Below are 23,440 nucleotides of genomic sequence, written 5' to 3'. Positions count from 1 at the left end.
TTAAAGCAATATTTCAGGAAATCTTCCAGAGCAAACCTCAGGTGGGTGGCATAACCCTGTGTGCTGAGGGTCAGCATCAGTCATTAACCGATCCGCTGGCAAACTCCGGGGAGTGACAGAGCTGCCTGTTACAGCAATGACATTCGTTCTGGAGAACAGAAAGGAAAAGTGCTCAGATAACAAATACAGCTCAATTTATAGGCACATGAATCATGGGAAAAGCTTAAAAAATAAGAATATAGAACCTAATTTGTGGTATTTAAAGATTCAGAACACAGCACATTTAAATGCTTTTTAAACAGAGATGCTACCAAATAGCTTAACGTTTCTTTTTAAAATTTCTATTTTCTGCTGCTCAAATTTTGGACACCTCCAGACTCAGGAGAGCAAAGATGGAATTTACATGAAAATTAAAAAGCATTTCACTTTTTTGATCCATGTCACTTTCAAAAAGTTACTTTCATGATGCTGACAGATGCTAGACTGACAGCTCTAGAGACTGGCATCTCTATTTATAGCCAAAGAGCAGGGAAAGAGAGGGCAGGAACAGGGCAGACTCCCACCCAGATGCCCTCCCAATTCCTTATTATCTCTGGCTCCTCTCTGCCTTGCCATCATCCCTCGGGGAGCAGCCAGTGTTGGTTCTCCTGCCCTCCCTGCAGAGATGCCCATGGAAGAGGTGACAAGCCAGGGCAGATGCCATCACCCAGCACATCTGGGTGATCAACCAACACGTGGTTGATCAACACATGGCCATATGAAGGCACTGAGAAAAGCAACAATGAAGATCAGGATACTTTTTCCAGGATAATGCCCAACAAAACAGGCTGGGGAGGGCTGGTTCCAGGGTCGAGGCAGAAAGCTGAGGGAATTGGGTTACTAGAATGCAATGCAGAGGACCAGACAGTGATGATGCAACAGGAAATTTATGCTACAGCAGTTAATATGGGGCAGGAGTGGTATTTAGTACAGAGCAACAAGTTTATCATAGATTCATCTGAAGCCAAGGATCAAGGGAAGATTTTAAGGTAAGACTAAAAAAGCTCCTCAAGCCTGAGCCAGCACAGCCTACATAGACCAATGATTTCATTTCTACAGTCACATTTTTGGGGAGGAAAAATTTGCATGCTTGCAAGAAAGTTACTGTGAAGAGCTTATTCAATTGTGAGCTCTGTTTGAATACCTTAACATCTCATTTTGGAGATGCTCTTGCTTTATTTTTAAATTCTTTTTACATTTCAAGAGCAAACAATGACATACAAAATTAAGACAAGGCTGTCCCTTTTATCTACAAATTGAAGCAAGGTAATAACTGAAAAGGTCTGGGGCAGGGACTAGCAGAAATCATTTAAAGACCAGGCAGTGGTGATTAGATGAGAGATTTTTCATGCAGGAGATCTGAAGGATTCTGAAAAGGAACTAATGACAATGCCAATAAAAATGTTGGAACTGGAAATTGTACCAGAGATTTGGACACTTCTTCTGAAGGGCAGGATCTTGATTACAGGAATTTTAAACTACTGAGTTTTACTTAATTTACAAGGACATTGGTTGAAAATGGGAAAATAGATTAAATAACAATATTACTACTACTAAAGAATAACAAGTTACAAACAGATCAGAGTAGCTATTTACAGGAGAATGCTGTTTGTCCAATCCAGTCATGTTACCTGGTTAATGAATAAAATGAAACAGTAGGTGATACAGTTCATCTGGGGTTCCTTGAAGAAAGCCCGCCAGAAATTCTATTACCAGGAGTATTTATAGCTGAAAGGTGATCGTATTGTCATGACTGAAAACTGCTGAAGAACCCATTAAAAACCACTGAAGTGAAAAGAAGTTACTTCAGAAAACTGGAATCAGACTCTAAGGAAAGTGAAAAGCCACAATCAGGAATTCATGTCACGTACCTACGATTTACCTGAAGCACCTTGAAAATCTGCAGGCTTAAATTTAAAGTTGGAAAAGAGAAGTGAATTGGACGCTGGTTTTGCAAACCTCCAAATGCATCCCAAGAGCAGCCATGAAACCCTGCAAAATCCCTGTATCCCTTTACCCAAAGTGTTCACTGTGCCCTTCCATGCCTTGTGTGCTTTGGCTGGCTCTGCCTTTAGCCACAGGCAGGGCCACTGCACCCACCTTTGAAAACTGTCTCCTTCAGGGTGCTTTATCCTGATCCTAGACTGGTGGGAAAGCCCTTGTGGCTTCTTTGGGCTTTGCTCTTGGCTTTTTTGGAGCAAACTTTTTGGGAGCAAAGTTTGTTTAAGATTGAAATAAAAAGGCAAACCGTGACATGTGGAATCCTTCCCATTCTCCTATTCCAGTCAGGAGAAGCAGTGGGAAGATGACACTTTCAGCCAAGCTGGTGTCAACCAGGCCCCACGTTAGGATGTGGGGAGCTCCCTGCAGGCACTTGGTGCAGGTGCTGCATAAATACGAGCCCTGTTTCCCAGGCAGATGGCTTCCTAAGCAGACAGGATAAATAAAAGGTGATCTGTCAGACTGCACTTTCCCTCCAAAGACTGGAAAGGAGGGCTTTCACGTTGTGCTGAAGGCAGCAGTGACTCTGTTGCTTGGTGAGTAAGAAGTGTAACACCAGTGTGAAACTGAAGCCAAAGAGGCGAACAGGAAAGAGAGAGGGAATGAGTCAGAACAGCAATTGCGGGGGTGTATCAATATTTATAGCAAAAATCCTCAGGCTTCAACTGACTCTATCTGGTGGCATGAAATAGATTTTGTTTTAACAGTAATCAGGAAATCTGTTTGACAACAATGAGGACCTGTTGATTCAAACCTTTCGCTCTGCAGAGCTACACCAAGCTCCAAGATTATTTCCTGAAAACTCCATGCTCTTACCTTTATATTCAAAAATAGCAATGTTTGCTAACAGCCTCCCTAAGGGACAAAACACTTTGTTTTTTCACCCTTTGGTGGCTGCTTGTACTGCATTTTACCTAATCTGTTATTTTGCAATTATGGCAAGAGGAAAGAAGGGTAAAATTAGACAGATTATTTGTTTCCGATTCCAAAAGGTCTTTCAATTTCATTGCTGAAATAATCTGGGTTTGCTGAATCTGTTGCTAAGCAATTGAAGCCATCAAAGTTTAAATCCTGAATTATTATCTTTTATTTTCTGAAAATATGATGGAAGGGAATGGCTCAGAACATGTGCTGATATGTTCCAGTTCTATTCCCAAGGGCTTCTCCCAGTCAAATTTATCACGATGCATGTGACATAGGAGTAAGCTTGTTTTTAAGAGAGCCAAATTCTCTCCTCATTAAGTTATCCCTTTCAAAATAGCATTTGCCAAAGAGACTTTTGAGGACATGGAAGTAGCCCTGAATTATAAAATGTATAAATGTACCATCTAGCATGTTAAATGCTTATACCACAGCACTTAACTTATGGTGAGGCATTTTAAAGAGTGGCAAAAATGGCACTCAATGGAGCAGTTTGCCACATTGAACCATTACCTTGTGCAGCCAAGAGTCTTGCAAACACGCTTCTTTTGCTTGCAACAGCCACTGACACACCATGCTCTGGTTTGTGTCTGGAGCTGCACTTTGTTTCCTAAACACTTATAATTCTGTTTATTACCCACAGACATTTAATCACCCCTGGCTTAACTTTCAAAGCACATTATCATCACTCTTTCACTTAATCGCTTGTTTCAGACTGAATTTTCAGCAGGAAATTGTCCTCAGGCAGTATAAGTTTGGATAGCCACTGATGGAAGCCAGTTTGGGAATTATTGATTGTTGATATTTTCATACTGTGCATATTTTTATTTCAGATTGGTAGGGATGTGGGATTTTTTGCTCTCTCATATGGTCTGAAAAGATTTATATCAATAGCAATGAATTTTATCAGAAAAAGCAAAGTAACGTAGACAGCACTCCATGTTATATTTTGGCTTTGGTCTTGCTACTTAGTGAATTTTAAAATAAAAAATTAAAAAAAAATAAAAAAAATAAAAAAAGAGTAAATTTTTGTTTCCTTTCAATGCCATCTATGATTTCTGATGGATATGTAAGAATCTTTAATGTCACCTATAAAAAATATGCACTATTGGCTACATGGTTCTTTATCCTTGTACAATTTTGTAATGTCACAGAATGTGTAAGACACAGGTTATATGTGAGGTACAGAATATATCTTGAAAAGATTCATGGAAACTTTAGGGTTTTTAAATTGGGTCAAGCTAATATGCATGGATATTCTAGGGCAGTTGCAGGAAGCTGACATTTCTACTTTTCTTGATGAAGCCACCCTGGAAAAAGCCGAGAATTTGGCTCTGCATGAATTAACACATCTCAGGTTTATGCAGATATGTCAGACCAAAGGGACATGAAAAACTGTTCCATTAGTCAATTATGAATGGGTGGGCAGTAATTGTAGTTCCTAAGGGGTTTCAAGGAAGCAATCTGATGAAAGTGGAACTTCCCTATTAGCTACATTTTCCTTCTGCTTGCCCGCAGCAAGGGACACAGAATACCTTTTCCTATGGAAGTTTTCTCCTTTAGAGTTAGGATAGAAGCTCAGGTGAAACAACAGCCTGTTTTTCTTCATTTCTGTCCACTCAATGGCAAAGTGCGACAGCACCAAGAACTTTGCATTGGCAAAGCATGAGATTAAAGACAGGTTTCTTCTGGCCTGTGGATCAAATGTAATTTATGTTTACTGATGGTGTGAAAAAAATGATGAACTGAGAAACTCACAAAATACCCTATCAACAAAAGCTGTAGGTCATTGACTTTTGAATCAATTGACATTTGAATATCAAACTAAGGGAAGCTCCAGAGGGAAAACAGGCAAACAAAAAAATACACCAAAGATTGCATCCTTTCAATAGAGATTTTCTGCCCTACCCAGTACTTCTTAAAGTGTGCATATCCAGATGGGAGAGCAGTGTTTTATCCTTACACTACAACGCTGGCACATCAACATAAGAAGGCCAAGATAAGCATCTTAGGAGGATGTTTTTTTCTCTTCACCTTCTGACAAGGTTGTCTCTGTCTCCCTTCCAGGCTTTAGCTTTTCATCTTCTTTCTTTTCTTCTCATCCCTTTCATCTTCTGACCATTATCATGCACAGCCATACCTACATGGGACTACAGGTGCTTCGTCCCTGCCCCTGCTCTTGAACCACCCATGAGAAGAAGGAACACGCTCAGATGTGGTTTGGGGGACATGGAAACTTGCTCTGTTCCTTGTGGAATTCACCAAATATATGGTGAGTCACCCCAAATGCAGATACTATTAAATAATTTTTTATGAAATTGACTGTTTGGTGTGAAATTATTGCTGGGCTGAATCCAGCTGATCAGATTGAGCGATCGATAGTGATGCTGCTGGTCAGAACAACAAGGCACGGCTCCAGCAACCATCACTGCCTAGGTACAGGCTCTCTACCTACTCATTGCGATAATGGTTCTCAACAGGACCTTTTCTAAAAAAAATAAAAAAATAAAAAAGAGGCTTTTCTGTGGAGGCTTTCTCATACATTCCGATAATAATAGCATACATAATACATGTGCTGTATTGCTTCATATTCTTTCCTTTTACTTTTGATAAGGTAGATTTACTAAAATCTGAAATTTAAATATTTATACTGTAGGGTTTTTGATTAGCATATTTTGAAGCTAATCATAATAGGGTTTAGCTAACTTAGAAGATGTGTCAGGAAAAAGAATGAATTCAGTTACAAGGTTGAAGAGGAAAGGATGATAAAGAAATAATTTGAAATTGTTGGAAAATATAATGCCTGTTACATAGGGACAGACCTACAGAAGGGTAAACAGGAGACAGCTCCCTTTCTAATTCCAGGAACATTTTTTTTAAGAGAATGCAGTCTTTGAATATTAAATACCTTAATCTGAAGTGAAAAACTTCCACTAAATTAATTTTCAAAGCTTTCCTGTCTTTAACAAGAACGGATTTAGTCCCTTTGAATATATGGTACAAAGCTGGTGACTAAAAGCATTTAGATCCTGATATGACAGTTTACAAATGGACACCTTTGTTAGGATTTCATATACCAGCCTTCTGCAAGTCCAAAACAGAAGATTAATTGAAGTATTCTTTTATTATATATACATAAATAAATATATATGTATGTGTATCAAGAATGCATTAACTACCTAAAGTTTTTTCAATGTGCAAATAATATCTGTAATGTTTGCACTTATAAATATTTATGTAAATAATGTCAACAGCAATCATTCACCTTGAAGTCACAATGCTGGTAATAACTCCATCTGACAGAGTTCTTCAAAGACATGTGAGTACCAAACATTAACAACAATAGCATCACCAAACGTACGTATGTCCTATGGCAGGACCTGCATCCACAACAGCCTGTTTAGACTTAACCTTTTCAACTCCCTGTTGCAGTTAACAAGGAAACCAAGGCCATTCGGAATATAATTCAGGCATCAGCAGTTCAGAGAAGATTGTCAAGCCCTGGGGTACTTAGACACTTTATAGATGTTTCACTGCCATACAAGATTCTTTGCTTTCCACTTAGGCAGCATTTGTAGATGTCTTCTGACAAGCAATTCTGGCACAGAAAAATAAACCTTTAGAGTTGAGTTTCTTAATTAAGTATCTTTTCATTAAAAATATGGAAGTAGCTTTTTATTTTCCTTCTGACTTCATTTATCTGCTCTCCAGGCAGGAAGTTTGGAACTCCTCTAGTACAAATAGAAAGTTTTCTATGCATCTTAGATGGAGTTACAACTGAACTCAACTTGTAAAGACTTTTAAAATGTCCTCAAAACTTCCTAATGTTTTTAGAGGAAATTACATGTGGAAACTTGGGAGGTAATACTAATGAACTAATGACTAATTGCCTAATCCATCAGATAAAGACCTTATTATGCAAGTTTTGCCATTCAGCGTTACAGCAAGTCAAAGAAAAAAAAAATCTCCACTTACATCAACTCAAAGCATTCACAAGTACGTGAGTCAAAATCATTGTCTTGGTTTGGCTAAGAAAACCTGAAACAGAAATTCCAAAACTGAAAATAAATAAATAAATAAATAAATTGTTCTGACATTTTCCTAATGAAAAGCCTGAGGGTTTTGTTTTGTTTTGTTTTGTTTTTGTAAAACAACATTGCATTTAGATATTAAACTAAATACATTTTTAAGGATACACTCATCCCTAAATGAAATAAATTCATGAATGTATTTTTAAAGAGTTAAATGGGATGTAATCTTTTAATCCAAACCTAATTTTTCTGTGGATTTTTCTTCCATCCAAATCATATTTTTAATGTAATTAATGAATGAATGAATTTAGCCAGGCTGATGAACTGGCACAGTGACAAGCCCCATTCAAAAAGCCAGTTCATTTATTTGGAGAGCTCAGGATCAGGAGCAAACTGCAGTCCTGAGCCTGCCAATTTTATGCCTATACAAAAACCGATTTTGTATTGATGTGATGACTTGGTCTTTTCAGGCTGTGATTTATCCCAAACGACTATAGGAGTGAGACTTACGGTTGGCTTTCATCAGATCTGCTGCTTGTTATCACCCTTCTTGCAGAACTTACTTATTTGCCAGCTGGTCGCCCACTTGGCCATTCCCTCACCTATGTCATGAGCCAAGCAGCTTAAACTTATCCTGGACCCTTGGCATACTGCAGCCTTCTGCACTCCTTCTCAGCATTTCAGCTGAGTACATCAAGAAATTCTGGACGAATGTAAAAATCCTTAAGTTATTCCCAAAACAGGCAGCATTGTTCCACTGTGTTTTATGAAGCTCATCATCACAAACGAACACTGCAATTGATCTCCCCAATGAGGAGGAAATCAAATAACCCTGTATTTCTAAAAGACACAAAAATTATTTTACAAACATTTTTTTCAGTAACTATATTCAGAACATAACTTGGATCTACTTACAAGACCAAGGTGATGAGATGATTACATTCTTGCAAAGTTTAATGGAATTTGAGCACCTAATTCCCTGAGGTTCCTTTGACAACTATATTCAAAGTCATTTCCCAAAGAGATGATCTTTTTAGAGCAGTTTCTCTAGTCTATATTTGATACCTTTCTTCTTTTCTTTTGTTGTGCTAGTTGTTATAAATATTCAGTGTTTTTTATGAGCCTCAGCAGACCAAAAATCATTTTCAAAGAACTCAGTTACATGTATTCACATATTTAAAAAACCCGAGGAGTTTCTTTGAAAGAAATATTATCTGAATTTCTGCATGTCTGTAACTTGTGAAAAGAACTGTTTTACAGCAAATAGTACTTTCAGTGAGGAACAAAGAAGCAGAAGATAGGATGAGGAGATTGGAGGAGTGATATACGTTCGAAGAAATCCTGTTATGGATCTCCTGAGGAATACTTGTCTATCTCAACACAAAATGTCATTAAACTAAATTTGTTCAAGAGCTGATTGTGTGAGATAATGAGGGAAATAAGTCTCCACTGAGATACACCAGCGGCTGTTTGTTCTCCGTCCTATCTATTATATGTTTTCAATGAAGGGAAAGGGCAAGGAGAACTGTTAAAATAATGCTAAAATATTGTGGTTTGTATTTCACATCTCCAGAGGTGAATTACTAATGGGTGTTTCAGTTAATGCTTTTCCAGACAGCTGGAGGCAGTAGAAACAAAAACTCTTCTGAAAATGGCAGGTATAAAATGGAACAATTCCAGGACAGAGTAAGGAGAGTAGGGGATGAAATAAAAGTATGTGTCTCGCTATAATGAAAAAAGACCACAGTCTCTCTTGTATCTTTGTGCATGCTTACCAGAACTGCCACTGAACAAAACCTGGGTTAGCTTGAGGCACACTCTGTGTATCACCAGCAAAGGGCAACACAGGACCCAAACACAAAGACACTCTATTACAGGGCCAGCAGCAGCTGCCTTTAGAGACCCCTGAGCAGCAGCTCCAATATATTCCCAATATATTCTGGTATCTTTCTGATAACCTTCTTTACCCTGTAAGCTTGTTTATAAAAAGAAATACATTTCTCTCCTATAGCACAGGAATCCTAGGATATATTTCAAGCTAAAAGGGATAATCGCACTCTGGGTTTTCCACCAATCATTTGCACAACTGATGTGAAATACGTGCAAAAGTAACTTCAACAGTACAAAGTGTGTAGGTTTTAATATAGGAGTTAATAGCACTACTGCAAAGCTGTTAGGGGTCCTCAAACTCTTTGGGCTGAAGAATAATTCATACATCTCAGCTGGAGCTGAGGTAGATTCAGAAAGCACTTCATGCAATTCCATGGGCTGTGTTAGAGAAGTCCAGTAGATGCTGAACTCTGAGTGTTAAATCCATATGATATCTATCAGTTTTCTCAATTTTGCCTCACACTAGCTACGAAGTGGAACATGCCACTTGAGTAATACCCACAGGGTAATCAATCACTGTGGGAGAAGATTGAAAGCAATCTGGCCTCCCACAGTAGGTTCAAAGCCACCAGCACCATTTATGGCACATGTTTTATGCATCTGTTATTCCATAGCGGGAAGCATTCAACAGATGGTTTCATTTTCACTTACATTAGGTATATAAAGTTGTAAGCTTGTTTGTAACAAGTGAAAATCAAGTTAGAGCTATAAAAAAGTGCATTTATGACACCTACATTTTCATGAGAAGTTTGCTGCTAGTTTAATGAGAGGTAAGGTTTCGAATACACAAGGATCAGTGCTGGTGGGGATACAACGGATCCACCCTCCAAGCCAAGGTCAGAACACTGCTGCTCCTCCATTTTTTTCTGGTGCAGTTTACAATTAAATTACAGTAAAAGCAGGCTGGGATGCTTTACATTACACAGAGTTTTTTCTAAGTCAAAAATTTCAAGTTTTTCCAGAAGCTTACAATTTTCAAAACCCCAGTTTAGGGACCTAATTAGGTCAACCAGGAGGCTTAAAAGGTGTAGTGACTGGAGATGAGGACCATCACCTCCGAGTGTAAGTGGACAAAGAGTGTCATCATATATTATTTCTGTTTATTTATTGTTTGAAAAGAGATTTTCAAATTACTTGAAAATATATATATATATATATATATATAAAATTAAAAAAAAAGCCTCCACTAGGTATTCAAGAAAGAGGTAGTCAAAATGCAAAACTATCATCATTATGGACTGTTTGGATTTGTATTGTGTTTCATGTTCCATTTTTAAGGTCCCTTTAAAATAATGCATGGTCATTGACAAAGTGTAAAAAAATATAATTACACCAATATACAAATAGAGAACTGCAAACAACTCTAATCAGATTTGAAACAAAATTCCTGAACAAAGTTGCTTGCAAAATATGCTTTTCATATTTTCTTTTCATTAAAAAAAAAAAAAAAGGTTTTCATTCCAAATCAGAACAAAAACAACACAAAAATTCAGCACTTCTTGCTTTCATGAAATTTTGAGTTTTCACCCTCCCTGTCTCCATGGTGCAGTTTGCCCTTGTTCTTTTTCTGTCCCTTTATTATTTGAAGCATGTTCCAGTGTTATTTGAGGAGTGTTTCAGTCCTTAATTCTTCCTCAGGGATAGCTATAAGTAGATTGACAGCAGAAAAGAGTCGTGTGAGAATTTAAAGCGATGAATGAGCTTTGGCAATAATGCAGATGTTTTTTCCCATTTCATAATGAGACAAAAGGTCGTTGTTCTCTAAGATGGCAACACCACAGAAGCGGAAGGACAAGTTCTCACGCACCTCCATAACTACTCCACCACAGTTTTTTATTTAGGTTATAAAAGAATTCAGTCTCCACAACCTGCCCAGTGGCTCCCTTTCTCACCTGGGCTACCAGCCAAGCAGGCAGCTATGGCCCAGGTTCCCTTACACATCCAGATGTGGCCACCAAGGACAGAAATGAAATGAAATCTACTGAAATGGCCACTAAACAGCAATTTAAACAGGACAGGCTTTCAGACAGCTTCTACCTGGTTTTAATGCCAGTTTATGACTAAGATAATGGCTTAGTATTTGGAAAAGGCTTGCTAGATAGTAAGTAATGAAATGCAAGAAGGTGAATAGCTTTTCTAAAATTCCAATTTTGACTAACAATGAAAATCAAATATTCTTGATATTCCTATATACACTAAATTCCTTTGGAATTCTTGTCAAAATTCTTGTTTTCAATGGCTGTTGCTTAAGCAAAAATTTCATGAAATTATTGCCCAGTGTCAGCAGCTTCCCACCTGCCAACCTCCCTTTGTTCATGTGTCGTGACACATAGAAAAGTTTCTGATAGACTGCTCACCGATCAGGTGTTGCTTTGTGCCTTTCCATCATGTTCCTTTCTTCCCAAAATAATGAATCCATATATAAATATATAAATTCCCAGGAAAAGAGTTCTAACTATGATGAAACAAAGTTATTTTATCTTAACATGTTAAGCAGCAAATGATTTGCACAAAATAGACAAGATGACAGAGCTGAGTTGAAGCGTAGTTTCTGAATACAGATGTTTCAAAAGTGAATGTAAGAGTGGATTTGTGGTGGCCTTGGGGGAAAAAAAAATGAAAAAGTGAAACATTTCTGACAGTGATGGTTTCAGTATTTTTCTTGCTTTTTGGTGTGTTTTTTTTTTCATCAGCAAGTTTCACCCAAGGTAAAAATGATTTCCGTTGCTTGAGGAAACAGTCAGAGAGGCACTGGTGAAATGACCTGGAAATGAGCAGATGCGGGAACGCAGCGCTGCAGGCCCAGCACGACAATCCTGCCACCGGCACCACGTGGCCACCTCCACCACGCCACCAAGCTGCCGAGAGGTCCTCATATCCCCCACTAGCACCTCTCCTTCCCCATGACACACATCAGGAGGGAGACCAGCTGCCCTGAGCACGTCCTACGCACGAGGGCCTTTTAATTTCCTGCTGGTGTTCATCCATGACCTCTGCAAAGCAGCTTCTTGGCGTGCCAGCCTTTTGAAGTAAACTGCTTTTCCCCCTATTATATTCCCCTATATTTGTTCCCTAGTCCATTCACAGACAGGTATCCCACCTCCCCTTAGCATTTCTGATGAGAGTGAAGCAGCTTTTTTAGGGCTTTTTCTGCTCTCCTTGTCACCGTGAGGTGCAGGGAGACCTCTGCACCTGTCCCCATGCACCATTTCACCTTGCTCTCCCCACTGGGACAAGAATTCTCTCCTTTGGGCAAGCCATTCTGGTAAGCCTCCTGGTTAGGACTGTTTGTTTGTTTGCTTGTTTCTTTGTTTTTTTGGCAACGTTCGGTTGAAACAGTTGGTTCTGCTAGAAAATGGTGTTCTGCTGCGACATCTCCTGGGCTGCTTGCCTGGAAGGCTCTTCCCAATCGCAGGCTCTGCCCACGGGGACGGATGGGAGCTGGCAAGTCCTGGGGAGGGAGAGGAGCCAGAGGCAGGAGTGGTGGGAGGAGGCAGGCCTCGGAGGGTGGAGGAAGGCCGTGGCAGCCAGCAGGGATAGCTCCTGCCAGCCTCGCAGGGAGGGAAGGCCTGCACTGAAACCTGAGATCTCAGTTGGTGTGTCAGAGACATGGCAAAGAGAAGAGACCTATTTTGGTTCTTTCTGAACAGAGAATCCTCTCTTGCCTGCTCGCAAAGCACAGGTGGTTTTTATTTCTCCTCAAGGTGCAAAACATAGAATACCACAGCCCACAGCATCCCCTCTCCTGCCTGGTTAGCTTCTGTGCCTAGAGCTGAAGATGTTGCGGGGACTCGGCCTGACCAGTGCTGCTGCCCTCCTGTTTTACTGCTCACGGGCACGCTGTAGGCACTGTCTGCTAGCTCAGGCAATGCTTCCCATATGACTGACTGCAAATGTCTGTGATCACCAAATATAACACGCTTTGGCTGAAGTAGGGACATCCAAATGCTTTGGATAAGGTGTAAAGTTTCTCAAAGCAGAGAAAATCACATTTTCCCAGCTCTGTAGCTGTGTGTTTTCTGTGTGTCTCTCCGTCCTTTCTCTTTCCACAGGACCAGCGTTTCTGAATTGCATTTTTTTCTTGCCAAGAGAACACTGTCAACAAGACAAGGGCTGGTGATTTTCTTCTTCCTGGCTATAAACTGGCTAACATGTTTCAGGACTAACACATTTCTAACCTGTGCATTCACAAAGATTTTGTAGCCACGTCTTACAGCCATATGTGCAAAGGGAGGATCTGCGCTTAAGAGAACTGTGCTTTATAAAACAGTTATTATTATTCCTCCCTTCGTGCCCCAGGATTTGAGGGCTTGGTTCACTGCCTGGCTGGCTGTAGCCAGGGTGCAGATGGCAGCCAGGGAGGGGACGAAGCAGTCTGCTCTTCAAGGGGTGGACAACAGGACCAGGAGTGACACCCCCAGCTTGGGATGCAGCCTCCCAGTACCTGGGCAAGAGCTTAGAAGAACCACAGACAGGGTCTGCCACAATCCAGATCCCCAGGCAAGTACACAGTGATGGGGCAGCTGCAAATCTGTACAATCGAGGCACAGGATGGCTGCAGAACAGCACGGTGATTCCCTGCCCTGTGACCCTCAGTGCCCTGACCACACCACCAGACATCCCCACCAGCACCAACACAGGGAGGCTCCGGGAGCTGCCTGGCCTCCACCAGATGGTTCTTCTGCAACAGAAATGTTTAATTCTTGAATATTATTGGCTGCACTTTGCCTTAAAAATAAAATGTACAAAATCAGTGTGTATTGCAATATTGAAATCTGACAGCAATATTCTGCACAGGGCAGTCTGGTTATTAACACAGCTGCTGACAGCAGTTATGCTACCTTTCTTTGTAAACAGCACCACAGCTGCTGATACAAGGCGAGATAAATAAACATGAGAAAGATCACTCTTTAATATCTGGGCAGTTTTGTATGGCAAAGATGTCTTGAGTCTGCGTACCAGTGCCTGGGGATTAGGTAAACCAGGGTAATTGACATTAATGGCAATCTCATGGCTCTGTCGGAAGCGTGCTGCTGGGGAACACGTAGCGGATGCAAAAAGGTCATGGAGTGACATCTTTCTACATGATGGCTCCTATGTTATGGGACTGTTATTTCCCTGAAAACTGCCCATCCCAAGAAGTGTGTTGGCATATTAATTCATGCTTTCATTTGCATATTGACTTAGAAGGAGAACTTTCTGAGAAATGGCGTCCTGAAAGACTTCATGGGAAGAGTTAGGGAACTGCAGACAAAGGACTATATGTCATTTTATTTAGTGGAAAAATAATATATGCGTCAAAGCAACTTCACAAAAGTTGCTAGGATGCAGCTTAGCCTTAATTTGTATGTGCAAAGTCTCAGGACTTGTTCCTGCACTGTCACTCCAGCTATATTATGGCCATCATTGCCATGAGTGGCTATTGGCAGCCATCACTATTTGATTACAAACCCACACATCCATGCATGCCTACCAGCAGGCTCTGATTTCATTGTATTAGCATACTTTAAGTAACATCCTGCCAGATCTGTCATGGATACCAGACCTTAAAAGAAAATTCACGTAGCTGCAGTTTAGAAAGCGTAAAATGTCTGCTGTTAGCTCCCTGCTTAAACCAGTGACAATCATGTACTTCATCATCATGTCAGGCTGTGTTAGGTTTCATTGTATGAGCAAAACAGAAAAGCAGAGATCTGGCTCTCGTTGTTGAGTAAAGATCCAACAGTTAGTAGGGAGGATTTCTCCCATTCTGCTGGCTGAATTTCAGCATGAGCAGTTAATTGCCTTCTGCCTCAAATTCTCCTTCAAATTTAATAGATACGGGATATTTTCTCCCATCTTGCCCCAAGATAGTTTGCACTGAGTGATGTACTTTGTAAAAAGACTGTTGTTTCAGCCCGGAAGGGGCTGCAAAGAGCTGGTGGATAAAAGGATAAATCTTTAGACAGTTCCTTAGAAAACTGTGCTGAAAAGGACAATAAAAAGGTACATTACAATGAATTTGTTATCAAGATGGTCTGAGTTCTGAGAAAAAATATATTTTGAATATGTGGTCATTCAGTTAAAATAAACAAAATCACAGTTGGTACATTCAGGAATCACCACAGTGGATTTTTATTTATTTATTTATTTATTGGAAATTAACAGCCCTGAAAGGGCTGCAGCTTGCCCAGATTTTAATGACCTTTTTTGTCATTAGATCTGAGCTGAGCCCTCCACAATATTTTAATCCACCTTGGAATAGTCGGTAAAGAGAAATGAGAAGTGATAGGGATGAGGCCAGATGTCATCCTTTGTCCTAGCTGAACTGAGCTGTCAAGCAAGCGTGCTGCTTCGGTTGCAACATGGGTTTGCTGACGTGATTAATGCAAAGCCTGGCCATTAATGTAATGGAAGATGAGCGTGTGTGGCTGAGGTCAGGGATGCACGCCCGCCAAGCAGGGCTGCTGCACAGGTCCTGGAGTTTGTCAGCAATTGTTCAGTCCCCAGAGAAGGAGTGATGCTCTCTGGCAGCTCCATATTACAGCGGGGATTTCCAGGGATGCACGCCATGGCAATATACCCCCATTAGCACACAGAGCACCACGGTAGAGCTGCCTTGTGGTAAAGGAAAATACGGGCATTGGAAGTCGTGGTTGTGGGGAAAGCAGCAGGGAGGGAAGCTGCATGTGTGCACAGCAGAGGAGGAGCTGCCCAAGGAAGGAGAGAGCTTGGGGGATATAAAAACAAAAGTGGTCTTAGCAAATTCTGTGTCCCCTTCTTCATCTGACAGACAAACCTGAATGCATTTGGGTAACATAAGCAAAAGGAGCTGAACTGGAGAAATGCTGTTATTCAAGAAGGCATTGAAAGGAACCAGCACTAAAAAGCTTTGAGGTTACTTCTAGAATAGCCCAATTTTGATATGTGACATACAGATAACCGAGATACTATCTAAGGTGATAAAACTTGTTTTAATCTTATACTGCTCTGAAGCTGCAATTTTTTCTTTCCTTTATTTTCCTGTTTGGGCTCCTTCTCTTTACATTCAGATAGGCATTTAAACTCATGGAGGTTGTAGTTTTGCTTGATATAGCTTTGAACTGGCACTCTGGACATATAGCTACTCTGACACATGAGCAGGTCAGAAAATGTCCTGTGAAAACATCGCTTGGGAAATATCACCTTCCAACTGAAAATCTCACCAAACCAGTCCTACTCTGAATTTTCAGGGACATTCAAAAAATGCTCATATTTCAGGTATTTTGCATTTTGTTGCATGTAATCCACCTGCTTTCCATGCTTAAAAAACATGACATGCTTAAAAAACAATCCCAAGGCTTTTGAATGAATTAATGCTCTTTTTTATTTTTGTGGAAGAACTTCATTTTATAAGACAAAAGGCTTTATAATCCCCTCTTCTATTTCAGAGGAATATTCACACCAAATAAGAATTTGTGCTTTTAGAACCAAATCATTTATCTTTACGTTTTCTGTGGGAGGAGAATTTCTTCATCCAGATTCAAGCCTGAAATCTCATAAAAATTTCTAACAACAGGGGCAGCATGCATAGAAAACAATGCTTCATATGTGTGCTTTGTGTATATAAGAGGAAAAATATTGACTGATGAGAGCACCCTTTGCCTGTCCAGCTGTGTTTAATACATCCTTAACAGAGGGCACCTTGGCAGAAGGAAGGGACAGATGTGGAAGGAGCAGAAAATGCCTCAGCTCCTACAGCACTAGGGACTTGGGGATAGATAGAAAGCATCTGTCACCTGCAATAGTCCGGATTTGGATGCCACATTGACCTCCAGACCCAGGGTATAAACTGTATCACCTAATTCAAAGCCACCTCTATCTAGCACTGACAGTAGCATATCTTTTGCTAGTGGCTTTTAATATCTGAAAAAATAGCAGGAGTTACATAATGTAGCATATTCTCTTTGAATCACTTAAAAAGGGAGGGAAAAAAAAAAGAAAACCTTTGCTTTAAAAGGGCTTTGATACTGGGGAAAATTTTGAAAGGAGTTAGGCTAAAAGCATTAGCTTCACATTTACAAGAGTTCTCTGCAGTCCAGCATTAGCACAACTGTGATTCTGCTTCGACCTCACACCTCTGGAGATGACAAAGAGCACGATGCTCCCCTCGAGGTGAGGCTGGATGTCCCCACACTGCAGATGGGTGGGAGCGGAGCCTGCCAGAGCTTCCTTGGACCACCAGCACTGACCCCCAGGAGCAGATGGGAGACTGGAGCAGAGGCTTTGATTCACCTGAAGGCCTTGCAGACGTCTCTCCACCCTGTCATAGCATGGGAGGTCTAACGGCCAGGGAGAGGGGCACACTCCCCAGTGTGCTGGACATTGAAGGGCTTTGCCCACTTCACAGCCACTAACCAGCAGGGTACACATCTTAACCTTCCTGGGAAGCCATGGCTCTGACTCTCTTAGCCTGAAGGCCTCCTTTTAACCTGGTCCTGGTGCATGCTGAGCAGTGTCCAGCCTGCTGGGAGCCTTGCTGCAGCTGCTTGGGAATGCTCAGCAGGGAGGCAGAGGAAGGGCCAGCGTGTCCCATGCACAGACCTCCCCATATCCTGCTCAGAGCACACACAGAGACAAGCTGCCCTGTGCGCTCACATGGGCATCTAACCTTTCATTTTCCCAAAGTAGCCTCCCCTTTTATAGTCCTTCATAAACAACATGTATAATAGTTGCTGCACTTGAATAACAAACCCACCCGCAGCCTCCTTTGTGCAGCACCAGGCAGGGCGTGAGGCTCTGGTTTCCTGCATCTCTGCGAGGATGCTGGCAGTGGGGCGCTGGGCTGGGGCTTGCTGTGCAGAGCTGATCTCCTGCTGGAAATCTCCACTGCAGAGGTAAATCAGCTCTAAAGTCAGCGCCTAAAGGTCTGGAGTGAAGCAAGCATGGATCAAGCAATATGACAATACAGGAATGGTCTTTATTTTTGCAGGATGGAGCAAATTGCACAGTAACAGGGCAAACAGCTATGGATGGATGAGGATTTTACCCCAGCCCTCCTAATGAGAGCGCCGTGGGCGCTGAAGCAGCCAGATCTCTGCCCTCAGCCACCTCCCCAGCGATCCCCTTGGCAGGCAGCCCCGGGCTGGGATCTGATGCTCTGCAGACCAGTGGAGCTTGCACGCTGCCTGCTCCAAGCCCGCTGCACATCTCCCAGTCCCTCCCTGGAACGAGCATCATCAAATGTCGGTTTGCCTGACTCATTCCTGCCTGGAGAGGGTGATGGAGTATCTGAGCTCCCTTTCTAACTCTTGGGTGTCTGTTTGAGTTCCTGTGAGTCACACATTACAGTCTTGGTCTCCTTGGGGTTCGGGCTGCTTTCTAATTTCTCTCTGTGATACAGTAAAGATGTACTGTCCATGACCTATTTTTGAAAATGTAGCTAATTTTTTGTCTCAATCTACTTCCTTCTGAATGCGTTCACTATACATTGCTGTTCTCCATGTCTTAAGCACACAACATGAGCCCCATCGTATGCCTACGTGTGTGAAAGGATACTTCTTATGCATTATTCAGCCTTTCTTCTCTTTTACTCTGCCTTCCGGGACAAAGTGGACTTCACTGCAAACACCAGATTGTTCAGGAGACAAATTGCTGCTTTTGTTGAGTACATTTTCCAGCAGACATCCTATTTAGTTTCTCAAGCTCTCGGTCCCGTCTGAAGACAGTCGTTCATCAGACAAGCCTGCCTCACGGGCTGTCAGCATGCTGAAGGAAAGCCTTGAAAAGAGAGCACAGTGGAAACAAATCAAGTTCTGGCCCCAGCTGAGCAGCCAGTGTTAAATACACCTCAGATCAGAGGTGCTGGACCATCCCATGGAGAAGTTTTCCCCTCTGTGGTTATCCAAGCACCCAGCCAATGCCATACTCAGCCCCTATGACGGATCACAATGAGCTCAAAGGGCAGAAGCATGTTACAGATGACAGGATGCTAAATATGAAATTCGGGTTTTTTTTTTGCTTGTTCTCAACCACAAGCTGCTTGCCTTTTTTTTTAGATGTTTACCATAGTCTACATATGCTATGAGAAGATTTATATTTCAAATCTGCAAACAGCCATTTTTGAGGAAGTAAACAAACAACAAGCATCTGACTGGAAGAGAACTTGTTTTTCTTCATTTTTGAAAAGCCACTGAAGGGTTATGGACGTCGCTATTTGAATAACAGATAATAAACACAGTGAAGTGAAAAATAATTCAAACTAAAATAAGAGATGCATACAACATCTCGTTGGAAAAGTTTTTAAAAAATGGGCTTGCAAAACTATAAATAAAGTGAAAACACGGGTTCAAATTGTGAATGCAGCCTTGCCCATGGAATTCCTTTGTGGTAACTGAGAACAAGCACAGCCCTTCCTGTTTCCTTCACCTGGAGAGCAAGTGCAAAGAGAGAGGTGTTCTGTGCTGGAGGCAAGGCAGGGAGCATTGATGGGTGCTAGACAGGCAGTCATGCACCCTGCAGGATGAAACCCCACCACTGGCATTTACTGCTCTGTCTCTGACAGTCTGGTATTGCCTCTGAGCATCTCCTGGGCTAGGGCAGGAGCAAAATAGCTGGGGAGAAAGGGAACTGAAGTGGCTTGTGCACACACATAGCAGAGCCAGTCCCCAGTGCCCAAGCTGACACCTTCTCTTCATTTGCACCCACACGCTGTGCGGTGCTGTTGGAAGGCTAAGAGAGAAAAAACGCAGATGATGGGTAACACGACATAGAAGGGAAGATAACACTGCCTGTGGGGGTGGTTTGGCAATGAAGAGAGCTCTCCACAGCCTTCCCTTGTTTAGGAAAATAGGTGAAAAGTGACAAGAAATGAAGTAGTGAGCCAATATTAATGGGCTCCAGCAAAAAATTCAGTTTTGCCAGATCTCAGTGTTCATGTCTGTATTTAAATGTTATTAATTTCTAATTGTTATTTCAGCATCAGGCGCCAGTTGTAAGTGCAGTGCTATAAAAACCAATGGAGCCAGGACAATTCATACGTAATTCACCATGACTGCACAAAACACTGGTGAAAAACAGACATGCAGCATGCACTAATAAATTTTGCTTTTGGAGCAAATACTTCAAGGGGGTACTTGCTTTCCATGTCCATTTCTTCCTTCACCAGAGCCTGACATTGAACTGAAATTATTCCCTCTCATTCAGAGAGCAATCTATCTGAACACAGTAAAATGCACTTTGGCTTTATTACTAAGAGAGAAGACAGTGTTTAACTGGCCACAGCGTGAGGAGGGGTGAAGCGAAGACATTATAGGTGTCTGCTTCACAGGCAGGGCGGTGCTGCGGAACCACAAGCCCATTACAAGGGATTTCTGAGATGCTAAGGTTAAATGGCTGAACGGCTTATCCAAAGGTGATTGCTTTTCCCATCCCAGGTCCCTCACAGTACAAAAACATTATCTTATTACTCCCGAAATCACTCACATAGCTTTTTTTTTTTAATTGTGATTTGATTTGGCTGTGAGGTACCGTGGTGACCATCCGGAGCCTGCTGGTTCTGCCCAGTGCATGCAGCCCCGCCAACAGCCTCGTGTGCCAACACAGGCAGGGCAGCCCCTGAGACTGAAGACGTCTCTGGCTAGGAAGGAGAAAAATTATCTAAATTAAAAACCTCTAAAGAAGAAACCACGTATGGGGTGGTCCGGCCATTACGTGAGGTCACCCTGTGACGTGTGGCAGTGCAGGAGATCCTCCAGGCTTTCCTCTCTGCAGAAAGCTTCAAGTTCTGGAGCAATTGGCCATGAAGAAAGTGAGGACATCAGTAAAATAAAAGAAATACCTTTAGGAGTTATAGACAGAACAGCTCAGGTTTCTGTTCTGAACACTCCAGAAAATGAAAACCATAGCTTGATCAATTTTTTGATTTGTTCTGACAAATTCAGATAAAACTTAAACAATTCTCCCTCACCCCACACTCATTTCAATATTTCAAAAAGGCCACATCTAGCTGGACTACGGAGATGGAATGCAGCTCACTTCCATTTCAGGCCATCTTGTACAGCAAAACTCCCACTCAGGGAAACTAGAAACACAAAGATTTTTTTTTTCTAATATCACAGATAATTTTAAATGCACAACATTTTGCGAGAAAACCCAGTTCTGCAGAGTTGCTGCAGGCAATTCCTGCTTCAAAGCAGGCAGATATGACGCCTGAAGCTAGACTCCAGAAACCCTCTACACGGTGGGCTGGGAACACAATTTGATGTGTTCTGTGTGTTCTTGGTGTGAGACGAAACTGGTGTGAATTCCCCCAGCCTTCTGTGCAAGGAGGCGTTCCTGAGTTAGGTTTGCGTATCGCAGCCCCAGGCACCAATTCGCCAGTGTTGATCTTTGCTGCTGGCTCCATGTCACAGGTGGAGCACCAACTCCTCTTGCTTTCAGATTTGCCAAACCCCTCCTGCCTCTCCCCCATCTCTTGCCTCACAGTGAACAGAAGCTCGAGCTGGTTGTTTCCCTTTTAGTTTTGCCGACTGAGTCCTGTCAACCTGTGACAGCTTTAATAGGAAAGGCTTCTGCTGACTTCATTTCCTGGATGGCATTGCTGGAATTAACCCAAACTCATGCATGGAAGCAAGAGATTAGCAATGTCTTCCCCTTCTGACACTGGGGTTTCTGGGGTTTCTACTTATTAAAAAAAATAATAAATAAAAAATCCTCTCCTTGTTATTGTTTAATAATAAACCTTTAGCATTGGAGAGGAAAACCCACCTGCATGGCCAATGCAGTGGGTCTGGGAACGGAAGATGCTGGGCTCCCAGCTCCCGTCCCCAGCTCTGTTCCCCACTTGCGTGTAACTTTTCTGTTAAATAATGTGTGTTAATTATGTATTCTCGATGACTGCTCATGTGCTACTCTGCCTTGTGTCCCGCTGTCCCTCTGCGCAGAAGGGTCAGCCAGCCCTGCCCCAAAGCTCAGCAACTTCGGAGCTTCTCCCCAAAACAGCCATACATTTTCATGTGGGAAACACAACTTTCTGTTTCTCATGTTCTCTCATGCCGAACTGCCTTTGCTGTTCTGACTGACACTTTAAAAGTTTGTAGATTTGCCTGAGGCATGTATCCAGCATAGAAAAAAAAACTCTATCAAAACGGTTGAGGTTCAGCAAGGAGATAAGCAACTGAAAAAAGGGTTTTCTAAGGGAAACATCAGACAGTCTTAAGGTAGTCTGGAATTTTATCAGAATCACACTGCGCTAATCAGCTGGAGAGCCATGCATGCAGAAGTTTGTGATCTCATGTACGCCAGGATAAATCTAATGCATATCCAAGGGAATCAATTGTATCACTGTGGATTTATTCAGCTGTAATAGATCAACATTTGTCCCTGAGTGACTCCAAATTTTTTTCCCTATGTGCACAGCCTCTTCCCTGTTAATGTGCCCCCATGGGGCATTTCCTGCTAAGCAGGAAATGGGGGGAGCTACCAATCTACTTTTGCTTGATGGGAGAATTTCAAGCACTTGAAGATGCTCTAAGATAGGGCTTTCTGTCTCGAATGCAGATAAGTAACCATGCCCCCACATGGAAAAAAGTGATAAACTTGAATTGAGGATCTGAAACCGAAACTCCTCTTCTCAAGAGGACTCGTACCTCTGTATTTCTCACCCAAAAATACCTTGCCATATGAAAATACCTGTCTCCAGAAAGAGATCGTTTGTCCAGTTGCTTGCAAGCATCCTTCATGCTTTATGATGCATCAGGAGTGAAGCTGCTGCTCACCTGCCCCTGTCTCTGCCCCTAGCCTTGCTGATTAGGAATGCGCCCAGGCAGAGCTGGGGCTGCCTGCGTGCTCTTTCCAGCCCTCTTCCAACTTACATGGCCAGGCAAGGTAAGCAGACACGCTCTGTGCACATCCCATGTGACAAAGCAACAGGGCAGGGGTGAAGGAAGAACTTTTGTGTGCAGCGTCTGTATCCAGCTCCCACCTCCTGCTTTTGGTTATAGAGAGCAAGAGGCGCACCAGGACAGATGGAAGCTATAGTGAGGACTTTATTGCTTAGATTTTAACTCATTGTCTTCCAGTACACATCAGGATTTTATGCAATGATATATCAGGTGACATTAAGTCCTTGCAAGGACTACTCATTGCTCTAGGTGTTGAAGGGGCTCTGGTTTTTGCAATCAGAAAATCTCTAGGAGAGGGAACCTTCCTCACCAGGTGACTTGATGGGAAACTATGACCCAGACTGAGTGAGGAACCGCCATCAGTGTCACACCAAGCGCTAGGGACAGCTGCGAGCTAGGACTTAATGTCACAACCAAGTTTTTGCTCCCCTTGCTCATGCAAGCACCCCAGTACCTCTGATCCCAGATCCCACTTCACATGGAGAAAGCAAAGCCAAGCACAGTGCTCTGCATGCTTCCACCCCCTCAATAAGGGGTGGCAACTGGCCATGCCCCAGAAAGGTTTATTTTGTGGGGTAACAAGACAGGAATTTCTCTCCCATCTGGAGCACAGTGGATATTCATGCAGTAAGATCACCTTTAATCCTCTCTTTCCCAAATTATTTCAATTGTTATCTTAGTTTCCATAGGATGACT

Source organism: Anser anser (genome assembly GCF_964211835.1).
Source record: "Anser anser genome assembly, chromosome: 14".
NCBI lineage: Eukaryota > Metazoa > Chordata > Aves > Anseriformes > Anatidae > Anser > Anser anser.
This window is presented reverse-complemented; position numbering follows the sequence as displayed.